Source organism: Dipodomys spectabilis, unplaced genomic scaffold (genome assembly GCF_019054845.1).
Source record: "Dipodomys spectabilis isolate Male_0828 unplaced genomic scaffold, ASM1905484v1 ptg000515l, whole genome shotgun sequence".
Lineage (NCBI taxonomy): Eukaryota > Metazoa > Chordata > Mammalia > Rodentia > Heteromyidae > Dipodomys > Dipodomys spectabilis.
In genome coordinates, this window is record NW_024871192.1 from 333,097 (window position 1) to 344,729 (window position 11,633).

Below are 11,633 nucleotides of genomic sequence, written 5' to 3' on the forward strand. Positions count from 1 at the left end.
TAGCTCTATGTGGAGATTTTTGAGGAACCTCCATATGGCTTTCCAGTATTTGAACAAGTTTACACTCCCACCAGCAATGCAGTAAGTTTCCCACATCATTTTTTTGAGTTGATATAATAGTGTTCTACACATTTATAGACAGGTTACAAATTATTCTCAAATTTTAATATATTAAAAATACTTTCTTATTTTCTTGGCCAGGAAATCAGCAAGACCTCAGTCAGCATTTCTCACATAAGACTTTTCACATGGGTTGGTTAAATGTTGACCTAAGCTCCAAACTTCTGAGGACTCACTCATCTGCTTAGGAATTGATGCTGGCTGTTGGATGCCATTTAAGTCCATAGAACTTTATTCTTTTCCAGGGTATTCTCCATCTACTTTGGTTGTTGAGAAGGTCTACAAGAGCAACCATTCTGTTGGGAGCAGGGAGACACCATATGATTTTTACTTACTGAGATTTCTGAGTGACTTGCTGTCACTTGTATTGCATTTTACAAGTTGAATCTAGCAAAACCTACCAGCTTTAAGAGATAAGAGGAGTGGTAAAAGAACTTTTGGAGACAAACGTATCTTCAACATTATTTTGTTCCAAGCATTCCCTCTAAGGCATATTGAACAAGTAGTGAAACTAGTGTTGGCTGTATCTATGTCTTTCTCCTTGTGTGCATGTGTACATGTGTATATGTATGTGTGTATTTGTGTGTATAATAACATGCATTGTACATGTATAAGGGCATATACAGACATATATGCATATATAAATAAATATACATATATAAATATATGTGTATATATATATATCAGTTGTTCAGTGATTTAATTTATACATCCCAGCACATTTCATTCTCACAAAGTGTACATGATAAACTGCTCTGAGGATCTGTGCTCTATGACGGGCATCCTTTGTGCTCACTTCCCCCCATCCCTGTGAACAACTTCGGCCTACTTTTCATAGGATAGCTTTGTTTTCATTACATGTATTTACTTACTGATAATAAAAAAGTTTCGTTTGTAAAAGAAAAAGAACTTATAGGTCAGAGGTTAAAAGTATCCTATCCGTCCCAATGATTCCTATGAGATAAAATTTATAATAGTATAAAAGTGAAAAGGAATTCCTAGATCTGGTGTTTTGCCATTTAGAATAGAAAAGAATAATATCATGTCACTGTTATAATTCTTAAGAAATATAAGGGTAACTGATGGTCCCTCTCATGTTCCCACAAAACCAGTGGATTCTGTAGGATTATATTAGACCAGCAGAAATTCTAAGTAGCAGACATGGAGCATGAAAGAGAAAGAGAGGAAATGAGAGAGAGTTAAAGAGAGAGAAATATCATAATGCTGAAAGTGCATAACAGCTAAACAAGAGCTGTATGAGAATAATCATTTTGCGATCTTCAGACTCTTCATGTACATTTAAAGGTATTTGATGTATGATAAACCATCAACATGAAATATAAAGTCATTTTGACAAAAAATAAAAATGATTCAGAAGAAATTATAAATGCAAAAACAATCTTCACAGAAGCAAACTCTCAGAGATATTTCATGACTTTGAAAAGGATTAAGTGGCTGAAGTGAGTATAAATTTAGAAGTACAACAATTCACAAAAACATCAAAAGATATTCATATATTTCATTATACAACCCAAAGCAGAAAACAAATGTTGTTTAGATGATTTTTTTTAAACACAGTTATCTCAGGTGCAGGGAAGATGGCTCAGTTGTAGAGTGTTTGCCTTGCATGCATGAGGCCGTGGGTTTGAGTCCTCAGCAGCACCACATAAGCACAAAAAGATGGAGTGGTGCTTTGTCTCAAGTGGTAATGCTAGCTTTAAGCTGAGGGACAGCACCCAGGCCCCAGTGTTCAAGCCCCATGACCAATAAAATCAAAATAAAAAAAACACAGTCTCACTTTTGTGGCCTCAACTCTGTAATACTGCTGCTTCATCCTAGGGCTAAGATTTTAGGTATGGACATTTTTCAACACTCCTGATTCAGACTCTACTTCATCATTTTTTTAAATAAATATTTTGTTCTTAATTTTCCTCTTTGTAAATTCACATGCTCCTATAAATATGATTTGGCCATCCCAGTAACCTTCTCAAAGTACCTCCTAATGAGGACTTACAAAAAATAGTATTATAGTACAACAAGGAAAACAATACTACAAATAAGAAAAACCAATAATTAAATATTAATGATTAATAAAATAAAAAACAAAACAATTACCAGTGTTTTCAGTATTTGAAGGGTACTACCTATTAGATTTTACTATTTTCTCATATTCCTGTATATTTAAAACTGACTAAGATTATGATGCTCAACAAGAGTTTTATAGACTATGTGCAGTCTTTAAAGTTACCCACTAAGATTACTATTTATGGCTCATCTCATCATTTGTACATGGCTTATATCATCATTTGTTCCTCGCTAACATATAAAGTAAGGAAGCCCTATTGTTTTAACAGAAACTGTAGTTAACAAAGTCTTAACTCTTTATTCTGTTCCTTTACACAAAGACTTTGCAACTTCTCATTAGTAAAGTTTCTATAAACTCTGAAATGTACATAATTAGTAGTATATGTCTGCTACCATAAATCTTAAGTACTTTATAGAAAAGTATTATGACCTGACAAACAGTCCTAGTTTTTGCATATGTAAGTAAATTCCCAAAATTAAATATGTTTAAAACATTAAAAGTTTTATCAAATCTTAACACTTGCTGCTGTGTTCATTAGGACAGTTGCCTTGTATAGAATAATTGCATTCCTTCTCCTACACATATCTTGAACAACAAATATCTGGGATTATTTTGTTTTTGACATGTCAATCTTGACTTTATTCTTAAATGTGTGCTTATGTAAGGAATACATGTTTCTAAAAGTTCACGACGATTCTTTTAAACTTACTTTTTGTTGAATTATATAGTTTAATAAAATCAATTACACTTTATATATAAAAAGTTTTCTGTGCTCAATTCAGCATCACGTACACTAATATTGGAAAAATACAGAGAAGATTAGCATGCCCCTGCATAAGGATGACAGGCAAATTCCTGAAGCATTCCAGCAGATGCTGGAGGGGATGTGATCACAAGGGAACAGTACTGCATGGTTGGTGGGAGTGTAAACTTGTTCAGCCACTTTGGAAAGCAGTATGGAGGTTCCTCAAAAGACTCCACATAGAGCTTCCCTATGACCCAGCAATCCCACTTTTGGACATTTACCCAAATGATCACAAACAAGACCATACTAAAGCTACCAGCATAACTATGTTCATTGCAGCATTATTTAAGATAGCTAAGATATGGAACCAACCCCGATGCCCCTCAGCAGATGAATGGATATGTGGTATATATACACAATGGAATTCTATGCCTCCATGAGAAAGAATAGCATTGTCCAATTTGTTAAGAAATCAAAAGACTTGGAAAAAATTAAGTGAACTAACTAGGGCCAAAGAAACATAGGTCCCATGGTTTCCCTAATTTTCAATAACTAATATATGTCTGGGATAAGCAGAAAAGGTCAAAAGCTATCTGCATATGACCAAATAAGATGATGTTAAAGAAAATGAACCTCAAGATAGGAACACAAGTGTTTTTTTTCTTTATTGCTATTGTTTCTAACGTACTTATAATGTGTGATGTGATTTTTTTTTGTTTCTTTATATGTTCCTCCCCTATGCTATAACCCTTGTTTTCACTGTATTTGAAGTTGGTGCACCTACACCTTGTATATACGCTCCTCTAATTTGGAGAGGGGAAGGAAAAAAACAAAATGTTTAAATAGGGATACAGGTTGACCCATTGAAACAATGAGATGCACAAGACACTATGTTAAAAAAAATGAACAATTTAGGCTGGGGAAGGGAAGAAGGGAGTGTACTTGCGGAGGTGCGCGGGAAGTGATGGTAGGGGAAAAATAAAGGAGGAGCTAACAATGCTTGTTAGGAAATGTACTCATTACCTTGCTCATGTAAATGTGACTCCTCTGTACAGTATTTTTCCATAAAAAAACGTACAAAAATATTCGGAGAGGGAAGAGTTTATTTCCTTTATTTTACTCATAAAATATTTTTAACAAAGAAATTAATGCGAAACACTGATATGAAGGATTTTGAATAAATGTGTGTGTGTGCACGCGCATGCATGCACACAAACTTGCATGTGTGTTAGTATGCTCAGAATTTGAAATCAGAGCTTCAAGGTCTGGCCAGGCCTATCCTTTCTAGATTGCTGATCTAATATATGAGCTACATTTCCATTCCTGGGCCTTTGCTGGTTCATTACAATTTTTGAAAAATAATCTCATGAATTTATGTTGCCCTGATTGGTTTCCAACTGTTATCCACAGATCTCAGTTAGGATTACAGATGTGACCAATCGAGACATGGCTTACAGAATTACTTTAAAAGTAGAAGAAAATTTACTTCACAGGGCCTGTTTCATTATCTCCTACTTTCAAAGCAATTTGGAGTGATTATGTGTGAATTTTTTCGGTTTTGGATTCTTAAAAAAGTAAGTGATTATATTTAAATGTTTTAGTACTTTTAAAAAAGGAAACTGGAACTGTGGGACAAAAGAAATTTGCCCAGGGCTGGGAAGGTGGCTCAGTGGTAGAGCGCTTACCTTGCATGCATGATGCCCTGGGTTCAATTCCTCAGCACCACATAAGTAGAAAAAGAAAGCCAGAAGTGGCACTGTGGCTCAAGTGTTTGAGTGCTAGTCATGACGTAAAGAGCTGAGGGACAGTGCTCAGGTCCAGAGTTTAGGCCCCACGACTGGACGCCCTCCCCCCAAAAAATTGCCTCTCTTGTAAGCTCAGCTTTGTGCATGATAACCCAATATCACCAACACAGTCTGTGTTGAAGACAAAATGTAACAGAAAATAATAACCATGGGCAATAATTGCTATGCTACTATTTCTTGGACAATATGAATATTGAATTGAGAGTGTAAGAGAATGGAGAGATTTTACCCACTTTTTTGTATTGCTGAAAGACTTTTGGAAACTTTGACTCATTTCCTTCCTCACAGTGTGTCTTTGGGCCATGCTCTCACTGTCTTTAATTACAATTTTTCCCAACACTAAAATGGTAATAACATTAGCATTATAGCAAATGTTATCTTAAGAATTAAGGGGTCTGGGAAGGTGGATCAGTGCTAGAGCGCTTGCCTTGCATGCCTGAGGCCCTGGGTTCGATTCCTCAGCACACATAAGCAAAAAGAAAAAACCGGAAGTTGTGCTGTGGCTCAAGTGGTAGAGCGCTAGCCTTGAGCTGAAGAGCTGAGGGACAGCACCCAGGCCCAGACTTCAGACCCCACGACCGGACCCCCCCCAAAAAAACAAAAGAATTAAGGGAAATAAAACTTGTGAAATACTTAACATAAACTTCTATGAATGAGCTTTGAGTTTAGCAAGTTGTTTTTTTTTTAAAAATAATAATAAATAGAATACGATAAGTATTAAAGAAACCATTACATGTAGTGAACAACCAGAAGTAATGTTATCTATTGACCATGCTCTGATTCCAAGGAAGCCAGATGGATAACTTCCTATGCTGTAAATCAAACTAGTTATCTTAGGTCTTGATAGTGTAAAAATATTAGGGACAGAATAATCAAGGAATGTTGTAGACTGAGGTGAAGTCCATATGAAAATGTGCAAAACTGATAAAGCAAAATTATCTGAGCAATAATATTGTGGTTTAGATCATTTAAGTTACATCACAAAGATAAGAAAGTCCTAGAAGAATGAATTCTTTTTGATGTCTTATCATAGGACCTTAGAACTCTTTCTTCATTCTTGTAGAGGCATCATCAGTTGAGAGGAACTGTATATTTTTTTGTTTGCTTCCTTCCATTTATTCTTCAGTTTGAAATCTGAACTTCTTGAAACTGAAAGAAACCAAGGGAAATTAGACACGCAGGCTTTGGAAAGAACAATCAAGGTAAAATAAATAAAATACATACAACCTTGTAAAAGGTCTAAATTGAGTTATATATTCTCAAGTGTAAACAGAAAATAATTAAGCAATATCATGTTATTGAAAATTGAAAAGTGGTAGGAGTTGCTTAATTTTTTTCCTTTCTACTACCTTGAATTAATTATTGACTTTGTATAGAGAGATTAAAGATGAGATTGACAAAAAACTTGATAGACATGTTCTCCATAAAGCCCTGAAAATCGACACTGGGTTTACAAAGTTGTGTTTAATACAACTTCTATGCTGGCTTAATGCTTTGTGAGTAGAAGTCATTAGAGAAATGTAATTCAAAATTACTATGATACTACATCAAAACTATTATAACTCTTACCAAAAACACTCAAAGGAACCAGGTGTGGTGGTAAAGGCTTGTAATTCCAATCATTTAAAGGTTGGATTTAAGTCTAAGGCCAGTCTTGGGTACTGCAGATAGTAAAAACCTGCCCTTTATTACCTTTTGAATAAAAGGTAATATTGTTAGTGAGAGTGTGGATAAAAGGAAATTTTCTACAGTCTTGGTCAAAATACAGGTTAGTATTCTGGTTGTAGAAAGTAGTATGCAGATTTCTAAAGAAATCCAAAGTTGAAATATCATCTGACCCACCAATCATGTGATTATTTTTCTCTGGGTAACTCATAAATCTATCTGTAGTTCATTGTAATTCATATTATTCACAACAGCCAAGATATAAATCAAAGTTCAGTGTTCAAGTACAGAGAAATAAAGCATCTGTGGTACCAGCAAAAATATCTTTTTCTGTTTCATCCTTAAAATAGCAGGAGACTTCTCCCTTTAGCCACAACTTACAATGACCTGGAAGATGTATTCTACATGAACAAAAATGTTGTCTTCTGATTTTTGTAAACACACACACACACACACACACACACACACACACACACACACACACACACACACAACAACATCAAACATTAAGAGAGAAATTCTGAAAAAAAATAAACCAGAGTGTAACTCTTGGGGCATTCAGGTCACAATGTAGAAGATAGTAGATATACAGGATGAACAGGTATAGAGTTGTAATGTACAACATAAGGATACAGGGGACAACACTGGCCTTACATAAGAATGAAGCTAATTAAGTAGGAGTTGTTCTTCCTAGTAGGGGTTGTTATTTTAGTTGTTCTTTCTTAAGTAATGTATAAGATGAATGTAATTCTTTAAATAAACCTGCCTGTTTGCAGAAATAATAGCAAACAATATAGCAAGTATGTTGCATGCTCACCATAGAAGAAAATGTTGAAATAAAATACATGAGATTATCCTTGATGTAAATTGATTATTACAAATAAAGGAAACCATGAGACCTATGTTTCTTTAAATCTGGCTTACTTCAATTAATATGATTTTTTCCAAGTTCTTCCAGTTCCTTAAAAATGAGGTGTTACCTTTCTTTCTGATGAAAGCATAGTATCCCATGTATGTGTAACTGTGTGTGTGTGTGTGTGTGTGTGTGTGTGTGTGTGTGTGTGTGTCATTTTCTTGACCCATTAATTCACTGAGGGGTATCTGTGTTGATTCCCTATCTTAGATATGGTAAGTTCTACTGTGATAAACGTAATTGTGCTGGTGGCTTTAGTGTGGCTTTTTTTGTGGTCACCTGGTTAAATGCCCAGTAGTGGGATTACTGGATAATAGAGGAGCATTATTGTGTACATCAAGGATAATCTTAGTAGATGAGCAGAATAGCTCAATAGCTATGTATATATGAACGCATAACGTGATTCCAAGTGAAATGAACTCCAAGATATGTTCTTTGTTGTTGTTGTTCTTAATGTACTACGTGATTTCTTTTGTATCCGCCCCCCCCCCCATGGTTACCTGAAGTCACTATAGTTGATTTTGATACTCTGGGTATTGTAAATATGTTGGTCTGAACTGGGGAAGGGAAAAGGGCAAAAACAAAATGGTGAGACAAAAGACAAAGGGGAAACCTATGCAACAGTGATACTCACAAGATAATATGTTGGAAATAATCTTGGGGTGGGCTTTGGGATTGAAGAGGGAGAAAATTGGGGAAGGGGAAACAAGTTAGAAAAGAAATGAATTCATTACCTTACTTATGTAACTATAAACCCTCTGTATATTACCTTGACCATAAAATTTAAATAAAAAATAAAATAAAATATATGAGAGCCTCAATACAGGAGATAGGAGTGAGCGAAATACTGTAGTATAGTTTAGTGAAACAGCTGTGGAGAGCAGTAATTTTACTTTTACATAGGAAGTAATAAACTAGCATACATATTTTGAGCCTCATGTCAGTCACTAAAAAGGGAAAACAAAATGCATAATTAGCAAACCAATAAAGATAAAATAGAAAACTAAACCATTGAGATGAAGAAATGACTAAGACTAAGAATGACAAATGACACAATTAGGTAACAAATAACAATATGGTAAGTTTAAAAAATACTACTCATAATTCTATTAAATGTTGTTTACATCATAGTTTGTTAGAACTATAATTCAAATCACAGTTTAATAGTATATCATTTGAATAATAGGTTACTTATTGTTGATTTTTTAATATTGAATGTTTAATACATAATTTTAATTTCCGCAGCTATAGAAAGAAAAAGTGAAACTAATTTTAATATTATATTTCAAGAATTGTAAAATTGAGAAGACCCAGCAATCCCACTTTTGGGCATTTACCCAAATGTTTACAAACAAGACCATACTAAAGCTGCCAGCACAACTATGTTTATTGCAGCGTTATTTACCATAGCTAAGATATGGAACCAGCCCAGATGCCTCTCAGTAGATGAGTGGATCAAGAAAATGTAGTATATATACACAATGGAATTCTATGCCTCTATCAGAAAGAATGTCATTGCCCCATTTGTTAGGAAATGGAAAGACTTGGAAAAAAATTATATTAAGTGAAGTAAGCCAGGCCCAAAGAAACAGAGGTCCCATGGTTTCCCTTATTTGCAATAACTAATATATGTCTGAGACAAGCAGAAATGTTCAGATAAGTTGATGCTAGGGGAAATGAACCCCAAGATAAGGATTCAAATGTTTTTCCTTTCTTGTGATTGTTTCCAACATATTTATAAGAGGATTTCTTTGTTGGTTTGTATGTCCCTCCCCCACAGTATAACCCCTTCTTTCACTGTATTTGATGTTGGCATAATTTGTGGAGGGGAAGGGAAAAACAAATTGTTTAAATAGGGATACAGGTGGACCCATTGCAACAATGAGATGTACAAGAGTTTATGTCGAAAAATGAACTTTACAAGTTTGGCTGGGGGGAGTAATAGGTAGGAGGGGAGAGCAGGGGGGATGGGAGATGGGAAGGGATGGGAATAGGAAACAAAGGAGGAGGCAACAATGCTTGATAAGAAATATACTCATTACCTTGCCCATGTACCTTTTGTGTATGGTATTTTCACAATAGAATAATAATCTGAAAAAATTGTATCATTTGATAGTGCATATGATTTTATTGTTCATTACAAACGTAATGTAGTAAAAGTTTCATAGCAATCACACTGCACTAGGGTGTGGACAGATTCTAATGTAAATAATATACTGTGTTCATGTAGAGAATTTGAATATCCAAAGTTTTAATATACCTGTGGTCCTTAAACCAATACGTTACTGATATTGAGTGACAAATACAACTTCCTTTCAGTACAGAAGCTTTCCTTGTATCTTTTTAATACACATTTTTATTGTAAAGATCCTGTGCAGAAGGGTTACAGTTACATAAGTAAGGTAATGAGTACATTTCTTATTGAGCATTGTTACCCCCACCTTTGTTTTCCCCCTACCATCCCTTCCCAGACTTCAAGCCCCCTGAACAACAACAAAAAGTCTCAATTTTCTTGGACTGTCTAACTCTTCCTAACATTCAACAAAGAAGCATTTTATCACCCACTACATTTAAGTCCTATCCTAGCTACTGCAAATAGAATGATTTGGTATCTTTTGTCAAAAGTTTCATATTTGCAGAAACAAATACCAGCAGCGGTAACTTTTTTCCAGTCAATGAATTCTGGGCCTGGGCCCTGAACATGGTTTTGCTGGTAGCTTAAATGTGACCTTGTTTGTTATTTATTGGATTAGTGCCGAAGAGGGAAATTACTTGGTCTTAAGAGAGATCTATGTTTAGTCTTTTCAGGAAACTCCATACTGCATTCCACAGCGGTTGAACAAGTTTAATTTCACACCAAGAGTGTAATAGAGTTCCCATTTGGCTACATCCCTGCCAGCATTTACTATTGTTACTTTTCTAGATAATGGCCGTTTTAATTGGGACGAGGTAGAATCTGTCTTGTTTACTTGTAGGTTTGTGGATACCTTCTAGTTACCATGAATGAATCCATGAAACCTATATTGCTCTGAGTCTGCATTCCTTTCTCTTTTCTCTTAGTACAAAGTTCCCAAGCCTTTCATTTTCCATAAGACTGGTGAAAAGTCATCCTTTCTGATGTTCGAATAGAATTCCAGTGTGTGTGTGTGTGTGTGTGTGTGTGTGTGTGTGTGTGTGTGTGTATGACTGTGTATTCCTTTCTTGTCTAGTTTGTTTTATTAAGACAAAATTATACTACCTGGTCCAGGGAAGGTATCACTATGTAATTCCACTCTCTAATCTCCTGTCTTAGTCTGAATGCTAGAAGGCATGTATCCCATTGCCCTGCCATAGTTTCTTGGTTTATTTAATCTAGATACAGATTAGCAATTCTGAACTTCTCCAGAGATATTAACCACTAAACTGCTCATACTGTTCATGTACTATTTTCAAATATGTTCTAAAATTTGACACAGTATATGAGTATTTTCAGATGCACCTGCAGGGGTTTCTGATTCTTTCTTCCATGGATCTGATCCCTTTAATAATGATTACTTGACTCTCTTACTATCTCTGGCCCCTACCTATGTAATATTCTCAAACAATTTTGAAGAAAGTTAACTTGAGACTTTCTAATATTAAAAATTATCACTTGATTCTAGTATTACCCAGGACATATTTTCTATTGTTTTCTAAGTTTTCTACATATTCTGAGAGTTGTTTCATTTGTGTATTTGGTTGTGCACATGTAAGTGTCTCTGTGTGTATGTGTATGTTTGTATGTATGTATCCAAAAGTCTCAAGCAATCTTGATCATGACTGGTATTCCATCACCTGAGTCATTGTTCCAATCCAAGTTTTGGCTGCTTAATTATAGTTACTGTTGCAAAGACTGTTCTGCCCCAGCTGGATGCAAACTGAACTTCCCAGACTCCTTTACATTCTTAGGTTTTATTTCTCCAGGAGTATCTACTTTTAAACTACAAATATTTTTGTGAGTGTAAAGTTTAAACTGTAGCCCAGACTTTTAACTCAAGAATTCATATAAAGATAGATGAACATAGACATTACACATCCTGAGTGTACACTGTTAGAAATGTGATCTTATGCTGGGTGGTGGTGAGATCTGAGAATTGGGGATCAAAGCCAGGCCAAGTAGGAAGTCTCAGGGATTCTTTTCGCAAATTAACTACAAGAAAACTGGAAGTGGCATTGTGGCTCAAGTGGTAGAGCATTAACCTTGAGCTGAATAGCAGAGGGACAGTGCCCAGGCCCAGAGTTCAAGTGCCAAGAATATCACCAACCAAAAAAAAAGTGAAA

The 11,633-nt window shown here is 35.2% G+C and overlaps 1 non-coding gene across 1 annotated transcript; it reads left to right on the forward strand.

The window, feature by feature from the left end:
- The first annotated feature begins 2,975 nt into the window (after window positions 1-2,975).
- Window positions 2,976-3,081, forward strand: LOC122099461. Its single transcript, XR_006145931.1, has one exon. It is a non-coding gene; the product is annotated as a U6 spliceosomal RNA (small nuclear RNA).
- Window positions 3,082-11,633: the final 8,552 nt, after the last annotated feature.